Here is a 20,262-nt window from a genome sequence, read left to right as displayed (position 1 = left end):
AGGCAGCAGTCTGATTGGTCCTAGAACAATAGGATTCAGAATGCAGTAGTCTGATTGGTCCTAGAACAATAGGATCAAGAAGGCAGCAGTCTGATTGGTCCTAGAACAATAGGATCCAGAATGCAGCAGTCTGATTGGTCCTAGAACAATAGGATCCAGAATGCAGCAGTCTGATTGGTCCTAGAACAAAAGGATCCAGAATGCAGCAGTCTGATTGGTCCTAGAACAATAGGATCCAGAATGCAGCAGTCTGATTGGTCCTAGAACAATAGGATCTAGAATGCAGCAGTCTGATTGGTCCTAGAACAATAGGACCTAGAATGCAGCAGTCTGATTAGTCCACAGGAGCCACCCAATCCAGCTCCAGGTGGAAGTGAATCCGCAACCTGATTGGCCTACAGGTGAATCATGGAATTAGCCAATCACTTGGAGCCCATTGTGTAATTAATGTATATAAAGCAGACATTCTGGGGGAACTTCCATTCCTCCTCACCGCTATGAGCCGAATAAAGAGCATGAAATCCACTCTCAACTCCGAGTATATTTCACAGTCTGTCACAGTTTTCTGGTGGGATACAATCCCACACCAGCACATTCATGATGTGACGTTTTTACAAAATATTTGGGAGGTTTTGCGCAACAAAGCTTGCTTCGCACGAAAGATCAGACTTTTTCCGATAAAGGAAAGTGACGTAGAAACACTCTGGGAAATGTGGGGTTGCGCTGGCTTGGAAGCAAAGTCACATCTCCCCGCGAACAAATTAGAACTGTGGGTGGAAAAGTATTAGAAATTAAGAAAAAGTATTTTACTGTAAGCAGCACAGGAGGGAGGGGAAAGAAGCACCTTGAAGGGGGGGAGGACAAAAAGTCATTTTTTAAATCTGTGTTACATTTGTTGTTCATTTGTTAAAAATTTGGAAAACTAATAAAAATTAATTGACAAAAAAAAACAACCAAAAAACAACCACAACCCAGAACAAATGTTCATTAAATAACAAACACCGTTCAATCACCCTGCGGACAAATGAGGTTGGGTGATTGAGCAACAGGTCATCTGGAAGAACCCAGGTCACCTGGGAGCTTTAAAACAGGATTAGACAATTTCATGGAGGAAGAGGCTACCATTAGCTACTAGCCAGGATGGGTAGGTTCGGCCTGATCTGACGTCTTCCTTGGTGATAGGATAGGGCAATTGCCCCCTTTCCCCTTGCAATGCCAGCTACTCCATGCTGCAAAAGCGTCAGAGTGCAAAGGGTATTAAGCCTCTGTCTGGCTCCTTCTGCCAATAAAAGCCCGGAAAGATGTGATGGGAGGGGGAAAGGGGAGAATTAAATGGCAGGTCCCAACTTAAAAAAGGGGAGGGGGAAAGAAGGGGCGACTACCACTTTTAGAACGATGCCTGATTAATCAAAGACGGTGTGTTGTTGTTGTTTAGTCGTTTAGTCGTGTCCCACTCTTTGTGACCCCATGGGCCAGAGCACGCCAGGCACTCCTGTCTTCCACTGCCTCCCGCAGTTTGGTCAAACTCATGCTGGTAGCTTCGAGAACACTATCCAACCACCTCGTCCTCTGTCGTCCCCTTCTCCTTGTGCCCTCCATCTTTCCCAGCATCAGGGTCTTTTCCAGGGAGTCTTCTCTTCTCATGAGGTGGCCAAAGTCTTGGAGCCTCAGCTTCAGGATCTGTCCTTCCAGTGAGCACTCAGGGCTGATTTCCTTCAGAATGGATAGGTTTGATCTTCTTGCAGTCCATGGGACTCTCAAGAGTCTCCTCCAGCACCATAATTCAAAGGCATCAATTCTTCGGCGATCAGCCTTCTTTATGGTCCAGCTCTCACTTCCATACATCACTACTGGGGAAACCATAGCTTTAACTATACAGACCTTTGTTGGCAAGGTGATGTCTCTGCTTTTTAAGATGCTGTCTAAGTTTGTCACTGCTTTTCTCCCAAGAAGCAGGCGTCTTTTAATTTCGTGGCTGCTGTCACCATCTGCAGTGATCATGGAGCCCAAGAAAGTAAAATCTCTCACTGCCTCCATTTCTTCCCCTTCTATTTGCCAGGAGGTGATGGGACCAGTGGCCATGATCTTCGTTTTTTTGATGTTGAGCTTCAGACCATATTTTGTGCTCTCCTCTTTCACTCTCATTAAAAGGTTCTTTAATTCCTCCTCACTTTCTGCCATCAAGGTTGTGTCATCTGCATATCTGTGGTTGTTGATATTTCTTCCGGCAATCTTAATTCCGACTTGGGATTCATCCAGCCCAGCCTTTCGCATGATGAATTCTGCATATAGGTTAAATAAGCAGGGAGACATCTAAGGGCAGACAAATAGTTGCCCCATTCTCAACATCAATATGTGTGTGTTTTTGTGATGGCTTCATCATTCAAATGTTACTTGTGCCCACAGACAAGACACTCTTCTTTCGCTGGCAACGTTGGCATGAAGTGGTACAAAACACACACACAAAACGTGCCAAATGTTCAAACTATTGCAATCTTTGGAACCATATGCAAGTCAGCAGTTATCCAATACACACAAGGCAGTAAAAGGTGCCTTAGACCAGGGGTAGGCAACCTAAGGTTTGTGGGCCAGATCCGGCCCAATCGCCTTCTAAATCCAGAACGTGGATGGTCCGGGAGTCAGCGTATTTTTACATGAGTAGAATGTGTCCTTTTCTTTAAAATGCATCTCTGGGGTATTTGTGGGGCCTGCCTGGTGTTTTTACATGAGTAGAATGTGTGCTTTTATTTATAATGCATCTCTGGGTTATTTGTGAGGCATAGGAATTTGTTCATTTCCCCCCAAAAAATATAGTCCGCCCCCCCCCCAAGGTCTGAGTGATGGTGGACCAGCCCAAGGCTGAAAAAGGAGCCCTGCCTTTAGACAATATAACAAACAGTTCATCTCTGGCACCATCTGCTGGTCAAAGTGACAAATGCAGCAGTGATGCTAGAAAGATGATTACAGTCGGACCTTGGATGCAGAACGCCTTGCGAGTCCAACGTTTTGGCTCCCGAACGCTGCAAACCTAGAAGTGAGTGTTCTGGTTTGCAAACGTTCTTTGGAACCCGAACGTCCGACGTGGCTTTCCAACGTTTTGGAAGTCCAAGGAACTTCCAAAACAGATTCTGTTCGACTTCCGATGTACCATTGTACTGATTTTTTGCATAGACAAAAAACAACAACAATAACAACAGAGAGAAGATAGATAAGAGTAATCCTGTTTGTAAGCAAAACCCCACAACTTTTTTATTGACGCAAGATTACAGAAAATATTCAACAACAGAAAGAACAAAACCATGTTTTTCCACAACTGGACATAATTGCCCAATGACCTGCCAGAGCCAAGAAGATTATGCCATTCAAAGGGACTCGGTCTCAGGTTGAATGAATTTATTTAAAATGGTGCGAGGCAAACTCCCAGTTAGAAGGATCAAGAGCTGGGAAAATTTGCTAGTCCATCCGCAACATGGATTCTCACCACTTTGCCTCGTCGTCATCTGGGGCCAGCTGGGCTTCCAAGGTCTCTGATGAGTCAGATTCTCCGATGCGGCAATAAACAAGGCTTCTGATTGCCATCTGCCTGGTGTCACAGCTGCCGCCTCCTCCAAGCCTTGGGCAAGCCGAGCGGCAAAGATTGCGTAGTTGACCAAGGTCTTCCAGGTAAGGTCTTCTAGTTATCTCTCGCTTGAACTACTGCAATGCGCTCTACGTGGGGCTACCTTTGAAGGTGACCCGGAAACTGCAATTAATCCAGAATGCGGCAACTAGACTGGTGACTGGGAGCAGCCGCCGAGACCATATAACACTGGTCCTGAGAGACCTGCATTGGCTCCCAGTACGTTTCTGAGCACAATTCAAAGTGTTGGTGCTGACCTTTAAAGCCCTAAACGGCCTCAGCCCAGTATACCTGAAGGAGTGTCTCCATCCCCATCGTTCTGCTCAGACACTGAGGTCCAGTGCTCAGGGCCTTCTGGCAGTTCCCTCACTGCAAGAAGCCAAGTTACAGGGAACCAGGCGGAGGGCCTTCTCGGTAGTGGCACCCACTCTGTGGAATGCCCTCCCATCAGATGTCAAGGAAATAAACAACTATCTGACTTTTAGAAGACATCTGAAGGCAGCCCTGCATAGGGAAGCTTTTAATGTTTGAAGGATTATTGTATTTTAATATTCTGTTGGAAGCCACCCAGAGTGGCTGGGGAAACCCAGCCAGATGGGTGGGGGTATAAATAATAAATTATTATTATTATTAACTGGAACCCTTCTTCCCTGCTAGGGATCGTGGTTAAAGACCCCAGCATCTATGACACCCTGGAATCTGTGCGTTCCTGCCTGTACGGAACTAGGCTGGCCGGAGGCCCTGCAGCCGCCTTTGGGGTGCTGTTGCCAGAATTGGGGACCGAACGGGAACTCACTCCGTCGCAGGGATTCGAACCGCTGACCTTCAGATCGGCAAGCCCAAGCCTCAGTGGTTTAGACCACAGCGCCACCCGCGTCCCAGTTCCAGCTTATCAATATCCTTTTTAAATTGTGCTGCCCAGAACTGGACACAGTACTCCAGGAGTGATCTGACCAAAGCAGAATAGAACAGGACTTTGACTTCCCTTGTTCTGAACACTATACTTCTGTTACTGGATCCAAAAATAGCATTAGTTTTTCTTTTCTTTTTGCTAGGACCCCCTAGACCCTTTTTGCATGTACTACTGGCGAGCCAGGTGTCCCCCATCTTATATTTGTGTATCTGGTTCTCCACGGAAATTGGGGTGGGAAGACAACAAAAACAAGAGAAAAAGACATAATTGTGTTTTGATTATATATGCTAAAAATGTTGAAACTTAATAAAATATAATTGGGGGGGGGATAATTGTGATACAGTACTGTGGTCCTAACAGAGTTCCTCATTCTGCAGTAGCTGTCGGATAATACAGAACTGCGTCTAGAAATCCTGTTGTTGTTTAGTCGTTTAGTCGTGTCCGACTCTTCGTGACCCCATGGACCAGAGCAGGCCAGGCACCTCTGTCCTCCACTACCTCCCACAGTTTGGTCAAACTCATGCTGGTAACCTCGAAAACACTATCCAACCATCTCGTCCTCTGTCGCCCCCTTCTCCTTGTGCCCTCCATTTTTCCCAGCATCAGTGTCTTCTCCAGGGAGTCTTCTCTTCTCATGAGGTGGCCAAAGTACTGGAGCCTCAGCTTCAGGATCTGTCCTTCCAGTGAGCACTGAGGGCTGATTTCCTTTAGAATGGATGCGTTTGATATTCTTGCAGTCCATGGGACTCTCAAGAGTCTTCTCCAGCACCATAATTCAAAAGCATCAATTCTTCGGCGATCAGCCTTCTTTATGGTCCAGCTCTCACTTCCATACATCACTACTGGGAAAACCATGGCTAGAAGAAGAAAAAGAAGAAGAAGAAGAAGAAGAAGAAGAAGAAGAAGAAGAAGAAGAAGAGGAGGAGGAGTAGTAGTTTGGATTTGATATCCCGCCTTTCACTCCCCTTCAGGAGTCTCAAAGCGGCTAACAATCTCCTTTCTCTTCCTCCCCCACAACAAACACTCTGTGAGGTGAGTGGGGCTGAGAGACTTCAAAGAAATGTGACTGGCCCAAGGTCACCCAGCAGCTGCATGTGGAGGAGCGGAGACGCGAACCCGGTTACCCAGATTACCTGACTACCGCTCTTAACCACTACACCACACTGGCTCTCTTTAACTATACGGACCTTTGTTGGCAAGGTGACGTCTCTACTTCTCAAGATGCTGTCTAGGTTTGTCATTGCTTTTCTCCCAAGAAGCAGGCGTTTTTTAATTTCGTGGCTGCTGTCACCATCTGCAGTGATCATGGAGCCCAAGAAAGTAAAATCTCTCACTGCCTCCATTTCTTCCCCTTCTATTTGCCAGGAGGTGATGGGACCAGTGGCCATGATCTTCGTTTTTTTTGATGTTGAGCTTCAGACCATATTTTGCGCTCTCCTCTTTCACCCTCATTAAAAGGTTCTTTAATTCCTCCTCACTTTCTGCCATCAAGGTTGTGTCTAGATTTAGAAATCCTACTCAGGTTTAATTAAAGCTCTCACCACACGAGGGCAGTGCAGCACAGCCTTGCAAAAGCTAGAGAAAGATAATCCTGGTTCAATAGTACGTATACAATAGCTATCCCTTAAACACACCGTGATCATTTATTTTCTTCGTGTTCCAGCTCTAATTTCCTGCTTCTTCACCCTTACAACTCCACAGCATTTCAACTAAAGCCTGGGCCCCCAACTCCTGCAAAGAAATTACTTCAGACCAGGTGGATTTTTATCTAGCATGACTAAGCCACTTCTGGCGAACCAGAGCAGCGCATGGAAACGCCGTTTACCTTCCCGCCGGAGCGGTACCTATTTATCTACTTGCACTTTGACGTGCTTTCGAACTGCTAGGTTGGCAGGAGCAGGGACCGAGCAATGGGAGCTCACCCTGTCATGGGGATTTGAACCGCCAACCTTCTGATCGGCAAGCCCTAGGCTCTGTGGTTTAACCCACAGCACCACCAATGTCCCTACCTTTTACTGTACCTTCCAACATTTCTCTGGTGAAAATAGGGACGCCCTAAGGAAAAGCGGCACATTCCGAAATCAAATCAGAAAAGGAGACGGCTTCTGCAAACCCAGGACTGTCCCTGGAAAATAGGGAAACTTGAAGAGTCTGGGGTTAGCACACTGGAGTGGAGAACCACCCCAAATGAGCATTAGCACCTGAACATTTTGATAAGCTGATTCTTGAATCACACTGGGATTTCTTCTAGATGGGGAGTGGAAGCAATGTTTGCTGCAACTCTTCCACTCCCGGGATACTTACAGTGGCTATTTTCTGCCTTCAGTGCTGGAAATGGAAGACATGCCTCTGAAGACCAGTTGCTAGGATTCACAAGAGTGTGGCTGTGCTTATGTCCTCCGTACGGGTTTCCCATGGGCTTCTGGTCGGCCTCTGTGAGAACAAAATGCAGGACAAGGCGGACTTCCTTTTCAGCCCGATCCACAACAGCTCTTCATTACCTGCTAATGTGTGATCAGGTTCTATTGGGCTTCAGGAATCATATACAGTGGTACCTCGGGTTACATGCGCTTCAGGTTACAGACTCTGCTAACCCAGAAATAGTACCTCGGGTTAAGAACTTTGCTTCAGGATGAGAACAGAAATCGCGCGTCAGCAGCAGGAGGCCCCATTAGCTAGAGTGGTGCTTCAGGTTAAGAACAGTTTCAGGTTAAGAACGGACCTCCGGAACGAATTAAGTATGTAACCACAGGTACCACTGTACTGCCCGATACGCACAGGTCTCATTCCTCTGCCCTTCCAAACCCCAATCTGCTCTGGAGGGTACCCCAATCCCCTGGAGCAGATTTTGAGAATGCACCAGGCGGGTGCTGCTGCAGGAAAAGAAGTAATCTGTGTCACAAGAGGAATAGCAATTCTGGACACAGGCCCTAAACGGCCTCAGCCCAGTATACATGGAGGAGCGTCTCCACCCCCATCGTTCTGCCCGGACACTGAGGTCCAGCTCCGGGGCCTTCTGGCGGTTCCCTCCCTGCAAGGTTACAGGGAACCAGGCAGAGGGCCTTCTCGGTGGTGGCGCCTGCCCTGTGGAACGCCCTCCCATCAGATATCAAGGACATAAACAACTATCTGACTTTTAGAAGACATCTGAAGGCAGCCCTGTTTAGGGAACTTTTTAATGTCTGGTGTTTTATTGTATTTTTAATATTTTGTTGGAAGCTGCCCAGAGTGGCTGGGGAAACCCAGCCAGATGGGTGGGGTATAAATAATGAATTGTTATTATTATATAATTATATATATTTAGGTGCCGGGCAAAAACATTCCTCTTCTCCCTGGCCTTTGGCTAAATGGACGGGGGAGCAGGGGAGAGAGAGTATCACTTTTGTTTGTTTTTATGCACAAAAATGGATAGCTCAGTCGGCAAAGCACGAGACTCCTAAATCTCAGGACTGTGGTGGGCAAACAATTCCTGCTTTGCAGGGGGGTGGCACTTGATGGCCCTTGGGGTCTGTTCCAATTCTATGTCTTTTTGTATTGAAAAGGTGACAGTGTGTGTGTGTGTGTGTGTGTGTGTGTGTGTGTGTGTGTGTGTACTGGGGAATTTCCTGTGTATTCGGGGTCTGATGAGCTTGCATCAGAATGAACTGATTTTAGAATGTATTTCAATTAATTGACTGTGATTTTTTTGTAAACTGTGTTATTTTTACTCATTTTTGAGTAAAAATGCCGCTCTGAGCCCGGCTTCAGCAGGGGGCGGCGGGATATAAATAAATTATTATTATTATTATTATTATTATTATTATTATTATTATTATTATTATTTCATGTGCAGACTGCAGTGGGGGCCAAGATTTGGCATCCTGAACATCACAGCTTTCTCTCTCTCCCCCCCCTTTAAGGCTGCAAGTAAAAAGGTAAAGGTACCCCTGCCCGTACGGGCCAGTCTTGACAGACTCTAGGGTTGTGCACCCATCTCACTTAAGAGGCCGGGGGCCAGCGCTGTCCGGAGACACTTCCAGGTCACGTGGCCAGCGTGACAAAGCTGCATCTGGCGAGCCAGCGCAGCATATGGAAACGCCGTTTACCTTCCCGCCAGTAAGCGGTCCCTATTTATCTACTTGCACCCGGAGGTGCTTTCGTTCCTGCTAGATTGGCAGGCGCTGGGACCGAGCAACGGGAGCGCACCCCGCCGCGGGGATTCGAACCGCCGACCTTTCAATCGGCAAGCCCTAGGCGCTGAGGCTTTTACCCACAGCGCCACCCGCGTCCCCTTTAAGGCTGCAAAGAGAACTGCAAAGGTCATCGTTTCCTTCCATTGTTCTTGGTTCCTTCTCCCTAACAGAAATCAAACAAATTCTGTGCAATCAGCACACAAAAGGATATGCAAAACCCAGTGCTATTTTTTTCTAGAAAATAAGAGGTGCTGGAACTGAGTTCCAGTGAGTTCCGGGGGGGGGGGGAGAAGAGAGAGAGAAGAGCCCTGCAAATATCCTCAATGGGCAGGATCTATTGTCAGGCTCAGAAGTAAGAGAGATGTGCAGCATAAAATACACTTAGGTACAACGATTTACCAGCTCTGTCGGTAGAGCACAAGACTCTTAAATCTGAGGGTTTTGGATTCGAGTCCTGCTTCACGGGGGGTTGGACTGAATGACCCTCGTTGTCCCTTTCAACCCTACAAGTCTATAATTCTATGACTTCAATAGGCTCAAGTAGATGGGTGTAGCCGGGGGGGGGCAGCTGCCCCCTCCTAGATCAAGTAAAACAATAGAAATACTTAATTAACTGACCAATCACATCGGTCCAGTCCCGTCCCCAACAAAAATCCTGGCTACGCCCATGCTAAAGTACAGTCGTACCTTGGAGCTGGCTGACCTGACCGGAAGAATCCACGGCCAGAAAGAAGCGGAGACACAAGAGGATTGGAAGAAATTCAAAGAATATTTAGCTAAATATTGTAATACAGTGGTGCCTCGCAAGACGAAATTAATTCGTTCCGTGAGTTTTGTCGTCTTGCGATTTTTTCCGTCTTGCGAAGCACGGTGTCGGGAAAGTTTTGGGAAAGCTTCAAAAATCACCAAAGTCTTTAAAAACCTCAAAAAAGTCTACCACACCGCGTTCTATGAGTTGCTCCTCGAAGTCAAGTCGCAACTGTATTAACGGTGTTAAGAAAAAGGAAACAAACTTGCAAGACGTTTCCGTCTTGCGAAGCAAGCCCATAGGGAAAATCGTCTTGCGAAGCAGCTCAAAAAACAAAAAACCCTTTCGTCTAGCGAGTTTTTTGTCTTGCGAGGCATTCGTCTTGCGAGGTACCACTGTATAAGATAAATAGAAAAAATTTGGAAGTAACAGTTAGGCTTAGGGGTAGAATAAGGATACGTGGTAGTAAATATTAAGGATTAGAATATTAATAAAGGAGAAGAGGTTAGTAAATGAAAGGAGTTTATATTATTAGAAATATGGACTTGGAGAACTATTATAAAGGCAATATAATGAAATTCAGTTAGAGGGGATTCGAGAAAGTCAGTTATCAATGTGAGGAAAGTTGGATATTTGAAGAGATAATCTTTTTTCTTTGCTTTTTTTGTATGTTTAGTTTATTATTGTGTGGTGTGTTTCTTTTTTCTTTCTTGCGTATTGTGTTACTTTTGTGATAAATGTTGAAAAGCAATAAAAAAAATTGGGGGGGGAGTACACTTGTACCTCGGAAGTCGAACGGAATCCGTTCCAGAAGTCCGTTCGACTTCCAAAACGTTCGGAAACCAAGGCGCGGCTTCCGATTGGCTGCAGGAAGCTCCTGCAGCCAATCAGAAGCCGCGCCGAACGTTTGGGTTCCAAAGAACGTCTGCAAACCGGAACAGTCACTTCCGGGTTTGCGGCGTTTGGGAGCCAAAAACGTTTGAGTCGCAAGGCCTTCCGACTTCCAAGGTACAGACGGCTGTATACCTAACTCATCCAAAGGACTAAGATGGAAACCTCTGCAGCCGGAAACTTTCTGGGCTGCACTGTGTGGATGTGACCGATCGATGTCTTGCCTCGGAAACCAGAGAAACTGAATCCGAATCTAGACTAGACGGAAGGGCTGTTGGTGGGCGGCCCTCAGACCGGATGGCTGCGATGTGTCGCCTGCTCTGGATGGGGTTACACTCCCTCAGAAGGAGCAAGTATGTCGCTTGGGGATATTTGTGGATCCATTTGTGTCACTCGAGACTCAAGTGGACTCAAGAGTTTGATACGGAAGGGGAGGGCATGTCTTCTTCACCTTCTTCTTCGCTACAATATATCCATTTATTTCCAATTGTCAATGTCAAAAGGGACTAAAATCTATAAAATTCATAGAAAATCAATTTGCTCAATTTCTCTAGGACTCCATGACACCTCCCCTGTCCTCCATAATCCCTCAAGTAAGGTGTCAAGACCCTAATCCTGTCAAATCACTCTGCCAAGCCTTTCCTCCGGGCAATGCCAGGTGACAGAATATGCATACATGGACCATTGACTTCTCATCACCGGTACTCAGGAAGTGCTTATCTGCGCATATCTCCAGCTCTGCATATTCCCCCCTCCCTCCTCCATATGTTAATCCGGTGTAACCCAACCTCTCCTTAATGTATTCATGATGTAATCTGTGTAACCCAACCTCTCCTTAATGTATTCATGATGTAACTGGGATGTATTTTGCACTGTATTCTGGGACATGGAGGGAAGTTTCAAAAGTTCATGTCACCCCTTTCTCGCTGTTCAATCTCGCCTTGAACCTGTTGCACAATAAACTTGGATCTTCTGCAGTTTGCTCCTGTCTCTGGCTGAGCTCATTTTCCTCCGCAGAGACCCGCGGACTTAGTCCGACGAGCTGGGTGGCAGAGCAGCCTCGCACCCAGATTTTACCATAACAATTAAAAAAAAAGAAAACTGGAAATTATTTATATATGCAACAACAGCAGCAAGAATTACATTAGCACAAGCTTGGAAGATAGAGGCAGTACCAACGAAAGAACAATGGCAAGGGAAACTTATGGAATATGCAGAACTGGCAAAATTAACAGATAAACTACATGAAGAGGATAACAAAGACTTGAAAAGAGAATGGGAACCATATGAAGAAGCAACTGGACTTACTGGCACGGTTTGAATAAACAAACACAATTGTATATAACAAAAATTAAGATTATATGTATGGGGAAAATTTCGGGAAACAACACGCAGAGTGAGTAATACGGAAATAAAACAAAATGGGAATATGAGGGAAGTCCAGGGGAGGAGGGGGGAATGTGGAAAATTGTTAGAGAAATATTCTTAGATGATGTATACATGGAAAAACCAATAAAATATAGAATTTTTATTAAATTTTCTAAATTACATTTCAAAATATTCATTGAAACAACCCTAAATCAATGACGTCCTTTCTTCTCTTTTGGTGGTTCATTTTGCATATCCCTGCATATTTTACATGAACTAAACCATTCTATAACCCATTGTTGCATCCATCAAAACTTATTTACACTGTTGAATTTATCTTAATGCTATAGTGGTGCCTCGCAAGACGAAATTAATTCGTTCCGCAAGTTTTTTCTTCTTGCGAGTTTTTCGTCTTGCGAAGCACGGTTTCCCATAGGAATGCATTGAAAATCAATCAATGCGTTCCTATGGAGACCGTCCGGGGACAGAGGGGAAGCGCCGCGCGCCTTCCCCTCTGTCCCCGGACCTGTTTTAAAGCAAGGGGCAGCGGGGAGAAGATTGCTTCTCCCCGTTGCCGCCCCTTGGTTCAAAAGGGGTGCCTTCCCCTCTGTCCCCAGAGATTGCGGGGCTGGCAATGGGGAGAAGCGGTCTTCTCCCCGCCGCCCCTTGCTTCAAAAGAGGTCCGGGGACAGCGGGGAAGACGCGCTGCGCTTCCCCGCTATCCCCGGAGCTTGCGGGGCAAGCTTCGTTTTGCGAAGCAAGCCCATAGGGAAATGCGTCTTGCGAAGCGGCTAAGAAAACGAAAAACTCCTTCGTCTAGCAAGTTTTTCGTCTTGCGGGGTACCACTGTACCAGCGTTTTTAAATGAATGCAATTTTCACCCATATATTCAGTGAACGTTTTCCAGTCTTCCTTAAATGTGCATTCTTCTTGTTCTCTTTTTCTATATGTTAAGTCTGCAAGCTGCGCATATTCCAGCCACTTCTGGCGAACCAAAGCTGCGCACGGAAACGCCGTTTACCTTCCCGCCGGAGTGGTACCTATTTATCTACTTGCACTTTGACGTGCTTTCGAACTGCTAGGTTGGCAGGAGCAGGGACTGAGCAATGGGAGCTCACCCCGTCACGCGGATTCGAACCGCCGACCTTCTGATTGGCAAGTCCTAGGCTCTGCGGTTGAACCCACAGCGCCACCCGCATCCCTAAAGCCAGTGTAGAATCACAGAATTGTTGAGTCGGAAGGGCTCCTGAGGACCATGTAGCCCTGTGGTGGCCAAATTTGGCCCTCCAGCTGTTTTTGGACTACAACTCCCATCATCCCTAGCTAACAGGATCAGTGTTCAGGGATGATGGGAATTGTAGTCCAAAAACAGCTGGAGGGCCAAGTTGGCCACCAATGAACTAGCCCAAGCCTCTGCAATGCAGGAATCTTTTTGTCACACAACCCTGAGATTTAAGGGTGGGTCTACACATGGGGGGGGGACCACTATAAAGTCAGAAATTAGATTGTTATAACAAAAGCAAAACAAAACCCTATGGAAAATCATGTTTAAATATTTCCTGCTCTCTGGCGCCACCTGGTGCTGCATGTTTATAACGTGTTCAAATTGTCGTTTTTTTACTAATGTAGCCAAGTCCTCAGAGTCTCATGCTCTATAAAAATGAGGGTGGAAACTGAGCTTTTTCTTTAAGGTGGGTGGGAAAGAGTTTATCCAAGAAGGGGCGTAATCCCCAGTTAAATTCTTTCAACAAGCACCAATGGATCGGTTGGCTTAGTGTCAGCAATAAAAGCAATTATTGCACTGGGGTTCATTATTACAGTTTATACCACGGTTTAGGCTTTTAATCATTTGCCCTCAAGAGTGCTCAGAAAGTGTGAAACACTTCTGTTATCAGCAATGTTTTTCTGGTGTGTTACTCACTTCCAGGAACAGGAGCAGGAAGAGCAGAGGAGGTGGGACTTTTAGGGAAGCTTTTAATGTTTAATAGACTATTGTATTTTAATATTCTGTTGGAAGCTGCCCAGAGTGGCTGGGGAAACCCAGCCAGATGGGCGGGGTATAAATAATAAATTATTATTATTATTATTATTATTATTATTATTATTATTATTATTGAATAAGACATTCCTATTTTCTTCGGAGAAATGTTGGGAGGGTATGCAATAACTAGTGGTGACTCTCCAAGCTTTTGGGCAGCGGTCTCTCCTAGTCCCACCTGGAGATGCCAAATCTGGAACCTTGTGTACGGGAAAGCAGTTGCGCTGCCCCTTCCCCTGTGACTCAGCCATGGCCCTTCCCTTAGGGGAGAGGGGTTTCTGAACCCTTTCCCCTGGAGCTGCTCTTTCCTGCCTAAAACCGGCAGCCTCTTTAAGCCCCGCTGTGGTAGGAAACATACATAGGTACGCAAGTCTTTTCCACAGGGGGGAGAAGACGTCTGTGGGCATGTGCGATTTTCAGTGGTGGTGGGAAAGGAGGCTGGGAGGTAAGGGTTTAGAAGGTCCTCTCCCTCTCCCTGTGCTAATCTTCCACTTCAGATCCCAACCTCGGGGGCTGCAGAAAAATGGAACCACACAACTATAGGTAACACATTGCGTCATGCTTAGCAAGTGTGTGGTTTGGAGGTGTTGTTCCCCCTCCCACCAGTCATTTCTCCCCAGCAAGCGCACGGAACAACTGAAAAGTGCTGCTTTTTGTGGAGAAGTGTTATTACAAAGCTCTCCGCAAAAGCGTGCCTTTCGTTGTTTTAAATCTGAAGCGCCGGTTTTGTTAAAGCCGATCCAGAAAAACCTAATTGTCCTGCAACAATAATTCAAAAGGAAAATCACCGGGGATTCCCAGGGGTTCCGCACATAGCTGTCAACCGTCCCTTATTTGGCAGGAAACTCCCTTATCCCAGCTCCATGTCCCGCTGCTGTCCCGGATTGATGATGTCCCTTAAATTTCCCGGGTTTCAAAGGAAGCAGCTCCTCTCCCTCCCTCCCTGCCAGCCAGGGAGGAGGGAGGCTCCAACTGTGTTGCTTGGCTGCCCAGCCCGCCCCCCTTTCACCAGCCTCGGCCCCCAGGAGCCCCTTCCCGCTGGGACTGGCGGGAGCCTCGGGCCCTTCCGCCGCCATCCTCCTTGCAGCCACCGAACTGGGCTTCTCTGCCTGGGGCCTCCCCTCTGCCTGCCACCGCCGCTCCCGCTAGGCCGTACTGCGGCTGCGCCGCTGAAGGACCCAGATGAGATGGGCAGCCTGGGGCAGCCTATGAATTGCTGAGGAGCCTTGAGAGGAAAGCGAGGGCAACCATAGAGAAAGCAGTTCAGAGAGAGGAGGAGGAGGCAGAGGCAGAGGCAAGTGTTCCAAGGGCTAACCATAGGGGGGAAAGCGGAGGAAGGACCGCAAGCGCTTCTCCCATAGATTTGTAGTGGTAGATTAGCATAGATGGTCTGATCTGCGGGTTTACTTCGGGCGCTATTTCCCCCCCCCCCTTCCTCCCGCCCCGCCTGATGGAACTGAGAGCTGCAGGTGGAGCACGAGAGAAAAGATACAGAACTGCAGCAGCATCTTCGTAGCTTGGACTTCGTTTTGCGCAAAAAGTGGTTGCTGCTTGTAGTTATTTAATTGCAGTGCTTCATCAGCTGGTGTCTTGAGCAGCAACCTCTGGAAACGAAGGGCTAAAACCCGGCGCTGCTCTCCCAAATTATCTGGTCCCTTTTAACTTCGTATTTCAGCTGGTTGACTAAATTCCCTTATTTTTGAGGCTGCTGGTCCCTTATTTTCAAATCTGTAAGTTGACAGCTATGGTTCCACATGCTGCCTTCTCTATAACTATTTTAAAAATGGTTATAGATCTATGGATCCATCCATAAATCTTCAAGGTGATGTACACGCAGCTTCTGAAACAATGCGAAGATAAAATATTTCAACCAACGGAAACAAAACACCACCCAAATCTGTAAAGAGATACGAATAGAAGAAATTGAAAACGGGAAAGACGGGAACATATTATTTGCTCTAAAAGGTTCAAGAGAACAGAACGGTGCCTGGGAGAGAACAGTGTTGATGCAAGCCAGGCAGATATGCATGGGAAGGTTGTCAAAACGCTCAGGGTGCCACCACACAAAAGGTCCCGTCCTGGATAGCCACAGCTTAAGGTAGGGCACGTGGAACAGGTTGTCAGAGAACGGTCTCAGCAGATAGTCTAGTCCAGGGTTTCCCAAACTTGTGTCCTTAGCTCTTTTTGGACTACAACTCCCATCATCCTTAACTAGCAGGACTGGTGGTCAGGGATGGGAATCGTAGTACAAAAACAGCTGGAGACCCAAGTTTGGGAAACTCTGGTCTAGTCCATGCAGGGAAAGGTGAGACCTCACAACCCCTGGACCCAGACAGAGCTTAGCTTAATAGCAGCACTTTTAATTAGCAAAGGATTTTAATTACTGGCAAAATAGGTTCTGTACAGCAGGTCTCAGTTAGCAGCCCATATTCTGAACCAGCTGAAATTTCTGATTTATTTATTTTTGCCTCAAAAGCAGCCTCCAAGTTGCTGCATATGTGCTAGATGCGACATCGAAGAGATCTTAACTTACAGAGCCAAAGGATGAGCCTCAAATCTGAAGAATGGCAGTTCTGGTAATTTACAATTTCTCCAAAAGACAAAATAGGAACAAGGTTCTGGGTTACTATTTCCCTGTTGCCCTTTAACATTTTGTGCTGTAATCTGGATTGCACTGAACGACTTTGCATATTGCACCTGAAACACAGCAGCCACAATTCCCCCCCTTGACTGTACAACTTCCCATCTACACATTTTTTAATCAATTAATTAATCACCCAGCGATTAATAGGTCATTGTGGTACAACAGCACCTTTTGGCTAGTGCCCATGACATCACTCACAATAAACAACACAACCCACTCTGCCGTCAATACGCAGGTGGCTGCACCACAACATTTTCCTATGCAATACTTAAATCTGGTGTGAAATGAGAAGGCAAACCATGCGTGCCGGTCTGCCTCGCATTACCGGCGTTCACAATGCAGCGCACGTGCTTTTTTTGTGTGCCAGGAGGTGTTTCTAACACCACGTGCGAGAACATCCTCAGCCAACAAAGAGCGGACCTCTCGCAGAAGCTAAATTACAAAGCGAAGGGTGGGAAGGGCCTGATGGGCTGCAACTCTGGCAGAAGCATAGGCGCCGACTCCATGGGGCCTGAGGGGGCCCGAGCCCCCTTAAAAATTTAAGAAAATTATTAGTTATATTATGCTTTGTAAAATCACAAAATTATGTTGGTATTTTTTATTTTCCTTGTTTGATGATAGTTACCTTTTAAAATACATTCAGTAATGAGTTAAAACAAAGCCACTCCCGATCTAGAGAGGGGGTGGGGTTGCGGGCTCTTGACCCATCAACAATCTCGCGGGGCTGGCGTCAGCCCCGCGAGAAGCGGGGATTCCCCCTAGCTCATTAATATTCACCGCCCACGGCAGCAGCCAATCGGCTGCCGCAAAGGGCGGGCCCTCACAGGTTCACTTAAGGTAGGGGCAGCCCGGGGCTCGCCCCTTTCATTCCCCCAGCAGCAGCGGTTTGGAGGTCTTGGGCCCCCCCAATATTTTTTATAAGTCAGTATGGGCCCCCCCAATATTTTTTATAAGTCGGCGCCCCTGGGCAGAAGCCACAGATCTGAACCACACGTTGCGCTTTGGGGAGTGTGGTGCCACCGCAAAAACCTGCAACCAGCTCCCATGCCACACGGATTTCGGACAGTGGAGTGCAGACCTCAGCAGGGAGGAGGGTGGGGGGCAAAACTAGCATGATTTGGCTCTGCCTGCCATTACCTCTGGCGCCATCTACTGTTAGCCTCCCCGCCTTCAGCCCTACCAGTCCCAAGGGGCACCGGGCCACTGCTGATTATATTGTTATGAGTTGCGGGGGGGGGGGTAGTAGGCTGCACGCAAAATCCGTCTAAACCCTGGAACCAGCAAGTGTTAAAATATAAGCCAGGCTAGCTTCACGGGACGCGGGTGGCGCTGTGGGTTAAACCACAGAGCCTAGGGCTTGCCGATCAGAAGGTCGGCGGTTCGAATCCCCGCGACGGGGTGAGCTCCCATTGCTCGGTCCCTGCTCCTGCCAACCTAGCAGTTCGAAAGCACGTCAAAGTGCAAGTAGATAAATAGGTACCGCTCTGGCGGAAAGGTAAACGTCATTTCCGTGCGCTGCTCTGGTTCACCAGAAGCGGCTTAGTCATGCTGGCCACATGACCCGGAAGCTGTGCGCCAGCTTCCTCGGCCAATAAAGCGAGATGAGCGCCGCAACCCCAGAGTCGGCCACGACTGGACCTAATGGTCAGGGGTCCCTTTACCTTTACCTTTTTAGCTTCCTGTGTCAAGGTGATCGCCTTGGTGATGGGCCATTAAGAGAACAAAGGAGAGGGGGCTCTGTGCTAGACGTCAGAGTTAGAAGGACAAAGCCTAGGTTGGGAGTTGGCAGTGATGTGGGCCAGATGTAAAGCCGCAAGCCGGAAGAAGACAGAGAGGCAGAGCCATGCTTGATTTCTGTTTAAATCCAAGGCTGCAGCTATAGGAGAAACAAGACCCTTTCAGGGTGTTGATGCTGTGAACCCCTCCATCGTAGACTCAGGTTGTGTTGTTGTTGTTGTTGTTTAGTCGTTTAGTCGTGTCCGACTCTTCATGACCCCATGGACCAGAGCACGCCAGGCACTCCTGTCTTCCACTGCCTCCCGCAGTTTGGTCAAACTCATGCTGGTAGCTTCAAGAACACTGTCCAACCATCTCGTCCTCTGTCGTCCCCTTCTCCTTGTGCCCTCCATCTTTCCCAACATCAGGGTCTTTTTCAGGGAGTCTTCTCTTCTCATGAGGTGGCCAAAGTATTGGAGCCTCAACTTCACGATCTGTCCTTCCAGTGAGCACTCAGGTCTGATTTCCTTAAGAATGGATGCGTTTGATCTTCTTGCAGTCCATGGGACTCTCAAGAGTCTCCTCCAGCACCATAATTCAAAAGCATCAATTCTTCGGCGATCAGCCTTCTTTATGGTCCAGCTCTCACTTCCATACATCACTACTGGGAAAACCATGGCTTTAACTATACGGACCTAAAGACACCAGAGTCTCCGCTGTGCCACATTCCAAAAGTAAACATGGACCCTGGGTAAAGTGCCCAGAATCTCCCATTAGAAAAGCTCGCTTACTCAAAAATAAAACCAGTTTTGCTTCTAGTTTGTTTGGCACTGTGACCTAAATGCCACATGTGAAACTAGCCTTTGCAAATCCCTTTCCATATCCAAGAGGCACAGAGAACGGCTTAAATTGTGACTTGTGAAAACAAACCCGATAAGCACCAGGCAGGCATGTCCCAAGAGGCAATCTGGCCCCCCTCCTGGGGGCATTTTCAGGAGCGAAATTGTACAGTGCCATCCCAAGAAGCGAGTTTCAATAAGTTCTGCATGCGGCTCCAATCCTGCACACTTACCTGGAGTTAATACTGCTTCTACGCTGACATCCTTCAGCACCGCTGAGCCGCTTCTCTTCGGCACTTAGCTGAAAGTGGGATGAAAAAAGGCGATCCTCAGAACACGCCCTATCGGATAAGACGCTTTTGTAATGTTTACTCAAAGGTCTGCCCTATTCAGCAAAGGAAAGGCCTCTTCCACTGTTAAGAAAAATCTTCCTACTTGCAATCTGTTTTATTGCTTCCTGCTGAGTGAGGCTGGGGGATTATGGGTGAACTGCTTAATATCCTTTGAACAGCTTGTCTTAGTTTTCCCTTATTGTCCGTTTCTGGGGGAGTTCATTACAGTGGTACCTCGGGTTAAGTACTTAATTCGTTCCGGAGGTCCGTTCTTAACCTGAAACTGTTCTTAACCTGAAGCACCACTTTGGTTAATGGGGCCTCCCGCTGCCGCCGCACCACCAGAGCACGATTTCTATTCTCATCCTGAAGCAAAGTTCTTAACTTGAGGTACTATTTCTGGGTTAGCGGAGTCTGTAACCTGAAGCATATGTAACCTGAAGCGTATGTAACCCGAGGTACCACTGTATATGTGTGTGGATATATAGTATATTTTTAGTATATGTGCTGCCAGAGCACAAATCTTATTCAGTGGTACCTCTGGTTATGAACTTAATTCGTTCTGGAGGTCCGTACTGAAGCCGAAACCGCTCATAACATGAGGCGCGCGACTTCCGCTCACATCCCGGGGCAAAGTTCCCAACCGGGAGCATCTACTTCCGGGTTAGCGGAGCTCACAACCTGTAGCGTTTGCAAGGAAGACGGTACGTAACACAAGGTTCCACTGTACACATGCACATACATGTACACATACCTTGGAAGCTCAATGCCTTGGCTCCCGAAAAAGTTGGCTCCCAAACAGTCGAAACCCAGAAGTGAGTGTTCCAGTTTCCGAATGATTTTTGGAAGCCGAACATCCGGCGCGGCTTCCGATTGGCTGCAAGACGCTCCTGCAGCCAATCGGAAACTGTGCTTTGCTTTTTATACGGTTCTAGGAGTCGAACGGACTCCCGGAACGCATTCTGTTTGATAACCAAGGTAC

General features: G+C 47.3%; 1 long non-coding RNA gene across 4 annotated transcripts in view; it reads right to left on the bottom strand.

Moving 5' to 3' along the window:
- Window positions 1-20,262, bottom strand: part of LOC114586731 (uncharacterized) — a 58,037-nt gene that overhangs the window by 36,283 nt on the left and 1,492 nt on the right. For all 4 annotated transcript variants that reach the window (XR_013391763.1, XR_013391765.1, XR_013391766.1 and 1 more), the window contains exon 2: window positions 6,837-6,965. This is a non-coding gene — a long non-coding RNA (uncharacterized LOC114586731). The remainder of the gene's footprint in view (window positions 1-6,836; window positions 6,966-20,262) is intronic.

This window comes from Podarcis muralis, chromosome 2 (assembly GCF_964188315.1).
Source record: "Podarcis muralis chromosome 2, rPodMur119.hap1.1, whole genome shotgun sequence".
Taxonomy (NCBI): domain Eukaryota; kingdom Metazoa; phylum Chordata; class Lepidosauria; order Squamata; family Lacertidae; genus Podarcis; species Podarcis muralis.
This window is presented reverse-complemented; position numbering and strand designations above follow the sequence as displayed.